Below are 15,163 nucleotides of genomic sequence, written 5' to 3'. Positions count from 1 at the left end.
TCTAGACCAAAGGATTTTGATGTTCTCGCTCTCTTACTTCGTCTTGGTTCATCATCAGTTAAATCCTGTTGGTCGAGACCATTACTAGTCTCTTGTGTTTGATTGTCATTAGTCTCTTGACTTTGTGTACAATCATAAGTTCTTTTCTGTGAACTTAATTCCTATCCTTTCTTGTAAGGAAAGACATGTTCAAAAAACACAACATTCTTGGACTCTATAATAGTGTTCACATTTATATCCGGTATTTCTGATTTATAAGTCAGAAACCGATATGCACTACTATTCTGAGCATAACCAATAAACACACAATCTACTGTTTTTGGTCCAATCTTAGTCTTTTTAGGAACAGGAACTTCAACTTTTGCCAAACACCCCCACACTTTTAAGTATTTGTAGGAAGGCGGTCGACCTTTCCACAATTCATAAGGAGTGCTGTTGGTTTTCTTGTGGGGTATTCTGTTAAGAACATAATTAGCAGACAATATTGCTTCCCCCCACAAGTTCTGTGGTAAGCCTGAACTTAGTAACATGGCATTCATCATTTGTTTTACGGTTCTATTCTTCCTTTCAGCAATTCCATTTTGCTGAGGAGAATAAGGTGCTGTAGTTTGGTGAATAATGCCATGTTGTGCACAAAATTCATTTAATGGTGCATCATATTCACCACCCCTATCACTTCTAACCATTTTAATGGTTTTACCAAGTTGATTTTCAACTTCTGTTTTGTAGAGTTTAAACATTTCTAAGGCTTCATCTTTACTTCTAAGTAAATAAACATAACAATATCTTGTGCAATCATCGATAAAAGTTATGAAATACTTTTGCCTCCTCTAGTTTGAATAAATTTTAGATCACATACATCAATATGAATTAATTCTAGAGGTTCGGTTTTCCTTTCAACCGATTTAAATGTAGCCTTAGTTAGTTTCGCTTCTACACAAACTTCACATTTATGATTAGGATTAATTTCAAACTTTGGGATATAATCCAAATCAATTAATCTATGTAAAGCATCATAATTTACATGTCCTAATCTACCATGCCATAAATTCGACTCAAGAATATAAGCAAAAGATGTGTTATTCTTATTCATAGCAACTTTCGGTACAACTGTCATTACATTCAACTTAAAGAGACTATCACTCTTGTATCCCTTACCAACATACATACCACTCTTTGTTAATACAAATTTATCAGACTCAAATACAAGCCTAAAACCATTTTTACTTAACAAAGAACTATAAACTAAATTCTTCTGGATGTTAGGTACATGCAGTACATTGTTGAGGGTCAGTTCTTTCCCTGATGTCATCTTCAAGATCACTTTCCCTTGTCCAGCCACAGTAGAAGTAGAAGAATTTCCCGTGAAAAGTTGTTCACCATTTGCAGCCTTATTGTAGGTAGTGAACATCTTCTTGTCCGCACATATGTGACGAGTTGCTCCAGTGTCAACCCACCACTCTTTGGGATTTCCAACCAAGTTAGCCTCAGACACCACAGCACAGAGGTTGATGTCATTCACTCCGTCAGAGATGTAATCCAATTCTGTTACATTGGCTTGATTGGTGGTCTTCTTGCTTGTACTTCCATGATCCTTCTTAGGACGGCGGCAGTCAGAAGCTCAATGTCCTGTCTTGCCACAGTTATAGCATTTTCCTTTGAACTTCTTGTTGCCATTGTTGTCGCCTTGTTTAGGACCATCTCTAGTAAACTTTCTCTTTTTGTTATGTGGTTTATGAACTTGTTCAACCACATTAGCCTTGGACTCAACGGGATTTTTCTCATTCCTCTTTTTAGCCTTTCGGTTATCTTCCCCAATTCTCAGTCTTACAATAAGTTCATCCATGGTCATCTCTTTGCGTTTATGTTTTAAATAATTTTTGAAATCTTTCCAAGCCGGTGGTAACTTTTCCACTAAAGCAGCGACTTGGAAAGACTCGCTTAGAGACATACCCTCAGAATGAATATCATGTAAAATTAATTGAAAACTTTGAACTTGAGAAATTACCATTTGGGAGTCAACCATAATGAAGTCCAGAAATTTACCGACAACAAATTTTTTCGTGTCGGCATCCTCTGTCATGTATTTCTTCTTCAAATAATCCCACAATTCTTTTGCTGTTTTCAGAGGACTGCATACATTATACAACATATTGTCAAGACCATTGAGGATGTAGTTTCTGCACAGGAAATCTGAATGTTTCCAAGCATCTACAGCGGCAACAACTTGCCAATCACTTTCACCCTCTTTAAGTGCTGGAGCCTCTTCATCGAGAAACCAGGCCAAATTAAGAGTTGTAAGATAAAACAGCATCTTCTGCTGCCATCTCTTAAACTCGATACCGTTAAATTTTTCTGGTTTTTCTCCATGATTGATTGGTACATGAACATGGTTCTGGATAGGGACCGGTGTTGGTGTAACAATAGGAGTACCACTACCAGATGCAGTTTCAGTTGCAGTAGCCATAATCTCTGATTACAAAAATCAGAAAAAATTAAAACACAAATTAATTTTCTAGTTACTAAAACCAGAAAATAAATTATAACACAAAATAATTTTATTTTCCTTGTTACTAAAGCTAGAAAAATAAAATATCACAATAATTTTCTGTAACACAAATTAATATTCTGCAATTGTTAATGACAGCAGTATATTACTATTAGTTGTCAAAGAAAAGAGACAGTATATTACTACTATCTGTCAAATAGCATAAACCACTATTTGTTTTTCCAACCAGAATATGTCTTATGATATCATAGAAAATCAAATACAATGAAGATACCAAAAACGATTCTGTCTTAAGATTGTTGGGGAAACCTTCACTGTATTTAAGTAGATTAAATTCTGTTGTGTACTAAACAACTAGAATATAAAGAAATAAAGGAAAGGAGAGAATTTGTTTGATTACAAAAATCAAACTAGAAATAAAACAAAATAAATAAAAAATAGATTTTATTTTGTTACAAAAACAAAATTAAAATCTGATTTAAATAAATAAATAAAACAGAATAATAAATTAAACAACTTACTCGATTAATTTCTTTGAATAATTATCTGATCAAGTCCAGTGTTTGACACTGTGTCTTTAAGACAGATTCGTCCTCTCCTCGGTGCTTTCAGAATTTGGACGTCTATCTCCCAGGATAAAATGATCTACTACAAACAATAGCAGCACTACAAATTGTTTGTCTTACGAACACACTAAGTGTTTACACTCTTTCTTACAAGAAAATAATGCAACAAAATGAAGAATGAATTTGCAGAGCTCTTAAGGATGAAAATAATGAATTTTCGGAATGGCAAACATCAAGGTATGAACCTGTTGGTTTTGAATTCAAACAGATAAAAAACGGGAAGTGCCCTGTTTGGATGTATAGTAAAACCACACTCTTACAAGAAAATAATGCAACAAAATGAAGAATGAATTTGCAGAGCTCTTAAGGACGAAAATAATGAATTTTCGGAATGACAAACATCAAGGCATGAACCTGTTGGTTTTGAATTCAAACAGATAAAAAATGGGAAGGGCCCTGTTTGGATGTTCAGTAAAACCAAGCCCAACCCAACCACGCACCCGCGCCCACCCCGCTCGGACGGCGGCGACGGCGCGCATGTGTGGTGATTTTTGGGTCCAATGGGTTTAGCCCATTTTACCCATAACCTCTCCCTCTAAAACACTTGGGTACCCCTTGGGGCACACCCCAAGTACCAAACTCATGCCTTATAAACCCATTCAAAACTTCCTACCAAATCAATGTGGGACAAGCCTTATTCAATACCTTAAATGATTTTTCACCAAAATTCCATTTTCATGGAGCATACTTTGGTTTCAATTTCCCATTCACTCGGTAATGGTTTTGAGCAACCAAATATACCACGTGAATCACAACGCGGCATAGAACGCGTTACCACTTTGACCCGTGAAAATCGACGCACGGGGCCCACCTGAAAAGTAGACCAAACTTAGAAAAAAATTCTAATTTTACCCAAAATTTTATAACTATTTCTAACAGGTTGTGTTACAAATCAAGCATAAACAAGTTGTGTTCCATAGTCTCAATACATAAACCAAAAGTATTAAGGATGTATTTGGATCTTAAATTTTAGAAAAAAGTTGTAGAGTGCCAAAAAAAATAAATAAAAAAGAGAGAGAAATAACTTTAGTAAATTCTGTTGGACAATCTTCACTGTATTTAAACAGATTTAATTCTGTTGTGTACAAAACAACAACCAGAATATAAAGAAATAAAGAAAAGGAGAGAATATGTTTGATTACAAAAATCAAACTCGAAATAAAAAATAAATAAATAAAAACAAAACAGATTTTATTTTGTTACAAAAACAAAATTAAAATCTGAATAAATAAACAAAAAAAAAAAACAACACTGAAAGTAATTAAATAACTTACTTGATTTAATTTCTTCGAATTATTTTTCTGATCAAGTCCAGTGTTTAACACTGTCTCCTTAAGACAGATTCGTCCTCTCCACGGTGCTTTCAGAATTCGGACGTCTATCTCCCAGGATGAAATGATCTTCCACAAACAATAGCAGCACTACTAATTGTTTGCCTTACGAACACACTAAGTGTTTACACTCTTTCTTTTGAAAATAAAATGCAGCAAGATGAAGAATAGAAAACAGAAGTGAAATACGAAATTTCTGAATGCAAACATCAAATGAGGGTGGTCCTATTTATAGATGTGAAGGTGGCTCTTCATTTTGAATTAAACAGGTATGTAGCTCTTGGTTTTGAATTGAACAGGTATCATACCTGTTGGGTTTTGAATTCAAACAGATTTGAATCAATTCAAACAGATAGTAAAACGGGAAGGGCCCTGTTTGGGTGTGCATTAATTCCAAAACAGTTTATTTCTGTTTGAAACCGGGAAGGGCCCTGTTTGGATGAACAAAAAATCCAAACTAATTTAATTTGAATTCTGGATTTTATTTTAATAAAAAATAAAATTAAATTCAAATGTTTTTGGCCCAAAAAGATTAGAAGCCCAACCCAACCACACACCACGCACCCGCGCCCAAGCCCAGGCCCAGCCCAGCCCGCCCGACCGACCGGACGGACGGCGGCGGCGGCGCGCGCGCGCGTGTGTGGTGATTTTTGGGTCCAATGGGTCTAGCCCATTTTGCCCATAACCTCTCCCTCTAAAACACTTGGGTACCCCTTGGGGCACACCCCAAGTATCACACCCTAAGCCTTATAAACCCTTTCAAAACCTCCCACCAAATCAATGTGGGACAAGCCAATTTACAACCTTAAGAAATTTCCACCAAAACTCCATTTCCATGGAGCACACTTTGGCTTCAATTTCCCATTCACTCGGTAATGGTTTTGAGCAACCAAATATACCACGTGAATCACAACGCGGCATAGAACGCGTTACCACTTTGACCCGAGTAAATCGACACTCGGGGCCCACCTAAAAAATAGACCGAACTTAGGAAAAAATTCTGGTTTTATCCAGAATTTTATAACCATTATAACCATTCCAACAATCCCCCACATGAATGGAATTTGATGACAACGGAAATGCAACAATATGCAGACTTAACGAAAGAGTATAAGTCGAAAATATCTTGCATCAGGATAGGTAGTTTTCGGCTTTGAACCTTCCCTAGTGATAACCTATCGGACTTACTGGCTAACCAATGGACGCGATGCCTTGAATTGTTCAGCCGTTTGTGTAAGCCAAGACAATAGATTTCACACAAAATATCTTCTAACACATCGTGGTTCTCACTGTTGTGTTCATTTTGGCCTTGAACGCACCTGGTTTTCATAAGTGTTTCTAGAGAATTTAGCCTTTGCATTCTCATAGAACCGGCCCCAGTTCAACACTCATATAGGTGATTCTTATTGTGAGTATCTCTTTATACTCGTCTTGATTTTATGCCTTTAATCAAGATATAAGTAATCATTAAAAGCAAAGCTTATCCTTATACCCCTGCAGACAACATATGTTGCAGATATCACTCTCACCATAGGAATGGGTAGGAATTTTAATCCCTTGGTGATTTCTGGCGAGCCATACATAACTTAGTTGTCCCTTTGAACTTAGTTCTTGGGATCTCCAGTCATATAAGTAGGGTTACCATTATGACGACTCTTATGTAATAGTCTTTAATCCCATCCCCTTTGATGAACTATACACTAGCTCTTTTGTCAAACCTTTTGTTAACGGATCCGCAATATTCTCTTTAGATTTTATATAATCTATTGAGATTATTCCGTTTGACAACAATTGCCTTACGGTATTATGTCGACGACGTATATGTCGTGACTTACCGTTATACATGTGATTCTGTGCCCTGCCTATTGCAGATTGACTATCACAATGAATGCAAATAGCTGGCACAGGTTTTGGCCACATTGGAATGTCTTCTAAGAAGTGACGAAGCCATTCTGCTTCTTCACCTGCTTTGTCTAAAGCAATGAACTCGGATTCCATTGTGGATCGTGCGATGCACGTTTGTTTCGTGGACTTCCAAGAAACAGCAGCGCCTCCTAGAGTAAAGACATATCCACTAGTGGATTTTGAATCTTTAGTATCCGATATCCAATTGGCATCACAATAACCTTCGAGTACTGCTGGATATCGAGTAAAGTTCAAACCATGATCACGAGTAAATCTTAGATATCTAAGAACTCGAATGATCGCTTTCCAATGGTCTTCTCCAGGGTTACTAGTGTACCTACTCAATTTACTGATAGCATAAGCTATATCAGGACGAGTACAATTCATTAGGTACATTAGGCTTCCAATGATTTGGGAGTATTTTAACTGAGACACTGCATCACCTTTATTTTTCGATAAATAAAGACTGATGTCTACAGGTGTTCTAGCTAAATTCAAATCATCCTTGATAAATTTATCAAGAATTTTCTCAATATAATGAGATTGAGATAATGCATATCCGTCAGATGTTTTAGTAATTTTCATTCCTAATATAACATCTGCGACCCCCATATCTTTCATATCAAATCTTTTGTTAAGCATCTGCTTAGTTGATTTGATCATGTTTTGACTGCTTCCAATGATAAGCATGTCATCCACATAAAGACAAACTATGACATATCCTTGGTCAGTGTTTTTAACATAGACGCATTTGTCACATTCGTTTATCTTAAACCCATTAGTAAGCATTGCATGATCAAATTTTTCATGCCATTGCTTAGGTGCTTGTTTTAATCCATAAAGGGATTTTACAAGTCGACAAACTTTCTTTTCTTGTCCTGATACTACAAACCCTTCGGGTTGTTCCATGTAGATCTCTTCATTTAGATCACCATTTAAGAAAGCTGTCTTAACATCCATTTGATGTATTTCTAAATTAAACAACGCTGCTATAGCAATAAGCATGCGAATGGATGTTATTCTTGTTACAGGGGAATATGTGTCAAAATAGTCCAGACCTTCCTTTTGTCTGTAACCTTTAACAACAAGTCTTGCTTTATACTTGTCAATTGAACCATCTGCTTTCATTTTTCTCTTGAATATCCATTTATATCCAAGAGGTTTAGAACCTGGTGGAAGATCCACCAATTCCCAAGTATGATTTTGCATAATGGATTCAATTTCATTATTAACAGCCTCTTTCCACAAAGGTGCTTCAGGACCTGTCATTGCTGCCTTAAAGCTTTGAGGTTCATTTTCTAACAAGTATGTCAGAAAATCTGGACCAAAGGATTTTGATGTTCTCGCTCTTTTACTTCGTCTTGGTTTATCATTAGTTAAATCCTGTTGGTCGAGACTATTACTAGTCTCTTGTGTTTGATTGTCATTAGTTTCTTGACTTTGTGTATAATCATAAGTTCTTTTCTGTGAACTTAATTCCTGTCCTTTCTTGTAAGGAAAGACATGTTCAAAAAACACAGCATTCCTTGACTCTATAATAGTGTTCACATTTATATCAGGTATATCTGATTTATAAGTCAGAAACCGATATGCACTACTATTCTGAGCATAACCAATAAACACACAATCTACTGTTTTTGGTCCAATTTTAGTCTTTTTAGGAACAGGTACTTCAACTTTTGCCAAACACCCCCATACTTTTAAGTATTTGTAGGAAGGTGGTCGACCTTTCCACAATTCATAAGGAATGCTTTTGGTTTTCTTGTGGGGTATTCTATTAAGAACATAATTAGCAGACAATATTGCTTCCCCCCACAAGTTCTGTGGTAAGCCTGAACTTAGTAACATGGCATTCATCATTTCTTTTAGGGTTCTATTCTTTCTTTCAGCAATACCATTTTGCTGTGGAGAATAAGGGGCTGTAGTTTGATGAATAATGCCATGTTGTGCACAAAATTCATTTAATGGTGCATCATATTCACCACCCCTATCACTTCTAACCATTTTAATGGTTTTACCAAGTTGATTTTCAACTTCTGTTTTGTAGAGTTTAAACATTTCTAAGGCTTCATCTTTACTTCTAAGTAAATAAACATAACAATATCTTGTGCAATCATCGATAAATGTTATGAAATACTTTTTGCCACCTCTAGTTTGAATAAACTTTAAATCACATACATCAGTGTGAATTAATTCTAGAGGTTCAGTTTTTCTTTCAACCGATTTAAATGGAGCCTTAGTTAGTTTCGCTTCTACACAAATTTCACATTTATGATTAGGATTAATTTCAAACTTTGGTATATAATCTAAACCAATTAATCTACGCAAAGCATCAAAATTCACATGTCCTAATCTACCATGCCATAAATTTGACTCAAGAATATAAACAAAAGATGTGTTATTCTTATTCATAGCAACTTTCGGTACAACTGTCATTACATTTAACTTAAAGAGACCATCACTCATGTATCCCTTACCAACATACATACCACTCTTTGTTAATACAAATTTATCAGACTCAAATACAAGCCTAAAACCATTTTTACTTAACAAAGACCCAGAAACTAAATTCTTCCGGATGTCAGGTACATGCAGTACGTTGTTGAGGGTCAGTTCTTTCCCTGATGTCATCTTCAAGATTACTTTCCCTTGTCCAGCCACAGCAGAAGTAGAAGAATTTCCCATGAAAAGTTGTTCACCATTTGCAGCCTCATTGTAGGTAGTGAACATCTTCTTGTCCGCACATATGTGACGAGTTGCTCCAGTGTCAACCCACCACTCTTTGGGATTTCCAACCAAGTTAGCCTCAGACACCACAGCAGAGAGGTTGATGTCATTCACTCCATCAGAGATGTAATCCAATTCTGTTACATTGGCCTGATTGGTGGTCTTCTTACTTGTCCTTCCATGATTCTTTTTAGGGCGGCGGCAGTCAGAAGCTCGATGTCCAGTTTTGCCACAGTTATAGCATTTTCCTTTGAACTTCTTGCTACTATCGCCTTGTTTAGGACCATCTCCAGTAAACTTTCTCTTTTTGTTATGTGGTTTATGAACTTGTTCAACCACATTTGCCTTGGACTCAACGGGATTTTTCCCATTCCTCTTTTCAGCCTTTCGGTTATCTTCTTCAATTCTTAATCTTACAATCAATTCATCCATAGTCATCTCTTTGCGTTTATGTTTTAAATAATTTTTGAAATCTTTCCAAGCCGGTGGTAACTTTTCCACTAAAGCAGCGACTTGGAATGACTCGCTAAGAGACATACCTTCTGAATGAATATCATGCAAAATTATTTGAAAACTTTGAACTTGAGATATTACCGTTTGGGAGTCTACCATAACAAAGTCCAGAAATTTACCGACGACAAATTTCTTCGTGCCGGCATCTTCTGTCTTGTATTTCTTCTCCAAAGAATCCCACAATTCTTTTGCTGTTTTCAGAGGACTGTATACATTATACAGCATATTGTCAAGGCCATTTAGGATGTAGTTTCTGCATAGGAAATCTGAATGTTTCCATGCATCTACAGCGGCAACAACTTGCCGATCAGTTTCACCCTCTTTAAGTGCTGGAGCCTCTTCATGGAGAAACCGGGCCAAATTAAGAGTAGTAAGATAGAACAGCATCTTCTGCTGCCATCTCTTAAACTCGGTACCATTAAATTTTTCTGGTTTTTCTCCATGATTGATTGGTACATGAACATGGTTCTGGATAGGGACCGATGTAGGTGTAACAATAGGAGTACCACTGCCAGATGCAGTTTCAGTTGTAGTAGCCATAATCTCTGATTACAAAAACCAGAAAATATTAAAACACAAATTAATTTTCTAGTTACTAAAACCAGAAAATAATTATAACAACAAAATAATTTTATTTTCCTTGTTACTAAAACTTGAAAAATAAAATATCACAAGAATTTTCTGTAATACCAAATAATATTCTGAATTGTTAATGACACCAGTATCGTACTACTAGTAGTTGTCAAAGAAAAGAGACAGTATATTACTACTATCTGTCAAATAGCATAAATCACTATTTGTTTTTCCAACCAGAATATTAATTTGAAAACACAGAAAATTAAATACAATGAAGATACCCAAAAAGGAATCTGTCTTAAGATTGTTGGACAATCTTCACTGTATTTAAACAGATTTAATTCTGTTGTGTACAAAACAACAACCAGAATATAAAGAAATAAAGAAAAGGAGAGAATATGTTTGATTACAAAAATCAAACTCGAAATAAAAAATAAATAAATAAAAACAAAACAGATTTTATTTTGTTACAAAAACAAAATTAAAATCTGAATAAATAAACAAAAAAAAAAACAACACTGAAAGTAATTAAATAACTTACTTGATTTAATTTCTTCGAATTATTTTTCTGATCAAGTCCAGTGTTTAACACTGTCTCCTTAAGACAGATTCGTCCTCTCCACGGTGCTTTCAGAATTCGGACGTCTATCTCCCAGGATGAAATGATCTGTTTGACGGACGGCGGCGGCGCGCGCGCGTGTGTGGTGATTTTTGGGTCCAATGGGTCTAGCCCATTTTGCCCATAACCTCTCCCTCTAAAACACTTGGGTACCCCTTGGGGCACACCCCAAGTATCACACCCTAAGCCTTATAAACCCTTTCAAAACCTCCCACCAAATCAATGTGGGACAAGCCAATTTACAACCTTAAGAAATTTCCACCAAAACTCCATTTCCATGGAGCACACTTTGGCTTCAATTTCCCATTCACTCGGTAATGGTTTTGAGCAACCAAATATACCACGTGAATCACAACGCGGCATAGAACGCGTTACCACTTTGACCCGAGTAAATCGACACTCGGGGCCCACCTAAAAAATAGACCGAACTTAGGAAAAAATTCTGGTTTTATCCAGAATTTTATAACCATTCCAACAAATTCCACTTACAATTTAAAAAAAAAAAAAAAAATCAAATACAACTTAAAAGAATACATTTTAGAACATTTTGGCACAATCTAGGCAGGTGATTTCATCCATTTTAGTCTAACTTTTATTTTTGGTGAAATTTTGTAACTTAGTCAAAATATTGTATTTTTTAGGTTCATCTAAATTACACGTTTTTAAAAATTAGAAAATTTTTGAAAAAAGTTCAATAAAGACAAAAATGAGCTAATTTTGTCATTTTTTATTTTTTTAATAAATTTTCAAGGTTGATTGGTCTAGATATATCTGAAAAGGTAAAAAAAATAAAAAATAAACATTATTCTTAAAAGATTACTAAAAATAAAAATAAGTAAAAAAAAATAAATAAAGGCTTATAAGTTGGTGCCAAAGAAAATCCTCCAATGATAAAAATGTAAAGTGGGCATCAAAACTTGACAAAAGGGGTAGAATTGCCAATTTGATATTTCAAATTCATAATAGCATACATGCCCCTTTCGAGTCCTATTTTATTCTCACTCTTGTAAGTGTGTGAATAATATATTATTTTGATTGGTATAAAATTATAAGACCTATCATTTTTATTTACATTGTATTTGGTTGGAGAATTTGAGGAGTTATTTGAAAAGAAAAATAGAAACGATAAGTGAAATGTGAATAAAATATACTTATATTTCACCTATTTCACACATCTTTTCCCTTTCTCTTTCTAAATCTTTTTCTAAATCTCCCAACCAAATACAACATTATATTTTTTAAAAATGAAATTCACATATTTAAATCAATAATATTTTATATATTACTGACACACTAAGGCCTCGTTTGGAAGCGGTTTGTTTTAGCTTTAAAGTCAAAAAATTACTAAAAAAATTTAAAAGTCAACCACTTATACCAAAAAGTTAAAAATTCTATTTTCTCTCTATTTTTTACATATTTTTTCATAAAAAATTAAAAGTCATTTTAAACATATTAATTTTTTATATATCATATTTTAATCAAAAAAAATTAAAAAATTACTAAAAAATATGCTCTCAAACGAAGCCTAAAAACAGTGTGCGAATAAATTCATTTTCTTCTTCCACATTTGATAAGTGGGTAGCTAGGTCTGATTTATTTTGGGGGCCCTCTTCGTACAAATTTCCAAATTTCTGACTCATTGACACAGTTAAAGCGTCAATTTTTCCAAGTTTAGAGAGAAATCCTTTATTCCAAAAATGAGTCTATCCCACTAAAAATTATCTACGTGGCTGTGTATGCTATCATTGTGAATATTGGAGGGTGACATTGGCTAAAAAGTCATATTATTGGTTACAAAACTTATTAGTTACCTAAAAAAGTCCAATTTGATTATAAAAAAAAAAAAAAAATGAAAAAAGTGAAAAAAAAGAAGCCTCCTTGGATCAAGTTTTTTTGTTTGAGTAAACCAATTCAGGTTTCTTTTAGCAGCAGCATGCAGCGTGTAATAAATTAAAATTGGTGTTTTGAAAAATTGATAAAAAGTTAGTTTTTTAGTTTTTTTAAGTCTATTTTATTTTTTTGTGAATAAAAAATGTGAGAATTGATGTGACTCAAAATGAATAATATGCTAAAAGTTAACTTTTTTTTTTGCTTCCCATAAGACCCCTAAAATATTTTTAGACTTATTTTTATTTTTATACTGAGTTTAGTTTGGGGATTTGAAGAGAGATTTGAAAAGAAAAATAGAAAATGTAGGTGAAATGTGAATAAAATATACTTATATTTCACATAATTTCACACACTTTTTCCTTAATCTTTCTAAATTCCATTCAAAATCCTCCAATCAAACACAATATTAATGAATTTTTTAAAAATAAATTTTGAGTCATATTATTATACTATTTAGTAGGGGTAGGCAGCGGATATACCGATCCGCCAAAATCGACCGAACCGAACCGATCCGCCGCATTTTGGACGGATGCATGATGACGAGCGGACGGTTGCGGATTGATTTTCTCCAATCCGCCAATTTGGCGGACGGATGGCGGATTTGAGGTTCTTTTGGCCGCAACCAAATCGCCAAACCGCGAGTACCCTTAGTAATTTATAAGATTTTGTGTTTTCAATTTGTTTAAAATATTTTGTTTATGTTTTCAATTGAAAAAGAGTTCAAATATTCTGTTGAAAAAAAGTTTTCAACTTGAATATATTTTTTGAATTGAAAAAATAAACGTATTATTTATCTATATTTTTTTATTTTTAAATATAACTCTAAAAGTAATAAATATAAAATATAAAATATGCTGGTTGGTTTTAGTTTTCAAAACATATATAAATGTAACAATACATAGACATACAATCTCAACTATTGCTCTGTTCATGGTTTTTGTGGTTTGAATTTTTTTTATATTTGAAGAACCACATATTGTAATACTTTATGTGGATGAGGCATGCTGTGATTGTAATATGTGGATGAGGCATGCAGTGATTGTGATATTCTAAAGTTTCAAACTTTTTTTCTTTGGATGAGACATGCAGTAATTGTAATACTTTTTTAAGTCATTGATTGTAATACTTTTTTTTTGAGGAAGTGCACAAGTTGAACTATATTGAAAATTAATAAAATTTCAAACCGCTAAACCGATTTGTATCCATCCGCCAATCTGCTCAATCTGCATCCGCCGGATTGGCGGACAGATGCGGATTGATTTTCTCTAATCCGCCAATCTAGCAGACGGATGGCGGATTGGAAGTTTCGTGACCGCAACCGACCCGCGTCTACCCCTACGATTTAGGTCCATCTAAACCTAAACGATTCAAAAAGATAAAGTAGATTTTTTTTATTAAAAAAAATAGTAAAATAAAAATGCAAATTTTTATGGACTTATTCTATAAATTTCTATTTATTTTTGTCTTTAATAATTTAATTTTTTAATAAAAATTTTCAAGTTTATTAATCTGAATAAACTTAAATATATATTTGATATGATATAAAGTTTTAGTCAAATGATAAAAAAGATATAAAAGGGTGTCCACTTTTAGGAGTCCCAAATTTATATGTCCCGTGTTCGAAATTTCCTCCAAATTTCCAAATTTCAGCATTAGCTGACTCACCGAATGAGATATGTTTTTTTAGATAAGTATCCATTTCAAATATCTATATCCTTTATTCCAAACACAAGTCTGTCCCATCCATGTATGATATATTTATTTAATTATAAATATATATGTTGTAGAGTGGTAATTAAGACCTCTAATAATAGAACTCTAATAAGAGCACTAGTGACGTGGCAACCTGAAAAAAAAAAAAAAACAAAGGCCAAAACATCAAATCACATACTGGGACTCACAGATTAGAGCTCTTCTAGAGCTCACAATTTAGAGGTGTAAAGCATTTTTCATATGTTGTATGATTGTGAATGATGAGACAAGAGGGTTCCCAACATGAGGCGTTGGCCCTTTGTAGGTTGACGATGGAATTTTTTTTATGGTTCAAATTATTTATTTTATAAATTTTTAAAATAAATTATTGTGTAAAAAATTAAATAAATAAAAAACTTTAAAATAAATATCTATTCACAAAATCATATTTATTACATATTTTTTCTTAAGACAAATGTGATACAATCATGTAAGTACAATTGTTCAATTGATTTAAATTGAAACATTTATGAGCCCCTTTTATTAACTAGACTTATTTGCCTACAAGTCTTGATTGATAAATTTATTACTGTAAATTTATTTATTAATATCCACTATCCTTGCTCATATTCATTCACTCATTTATAAGAATCCACCATCCTCTACCTCATACATAAAGAACAAAAGAGACTAATAAATTTATCACTTAAACAAAGGAGGTTGTGGTGATATGGTGGTTGTGTAGATCGGCGACGATAAAGTGTAGATTTAGGAC

Source organism: Camellia sinensis, chromosome 7 (assembly GCF_055761805.1).
Source record: "Camellia sinensis isolate YWXY chromosome 7, ASM5576180v1, whole genome shotgun sequence".
Taxonomy (NCBI): domain Eukaryota; kingdom Viridiplantae; phylum Streptophyta; class Magnoliopsida; order Ericales; family Theaceae; genus Camellia; species Camellia sinensis.
The sequence above is the reverse complement of the archived record's forward strand: the minus strand, read 5'-3'. Positions refer to the sequence as shown.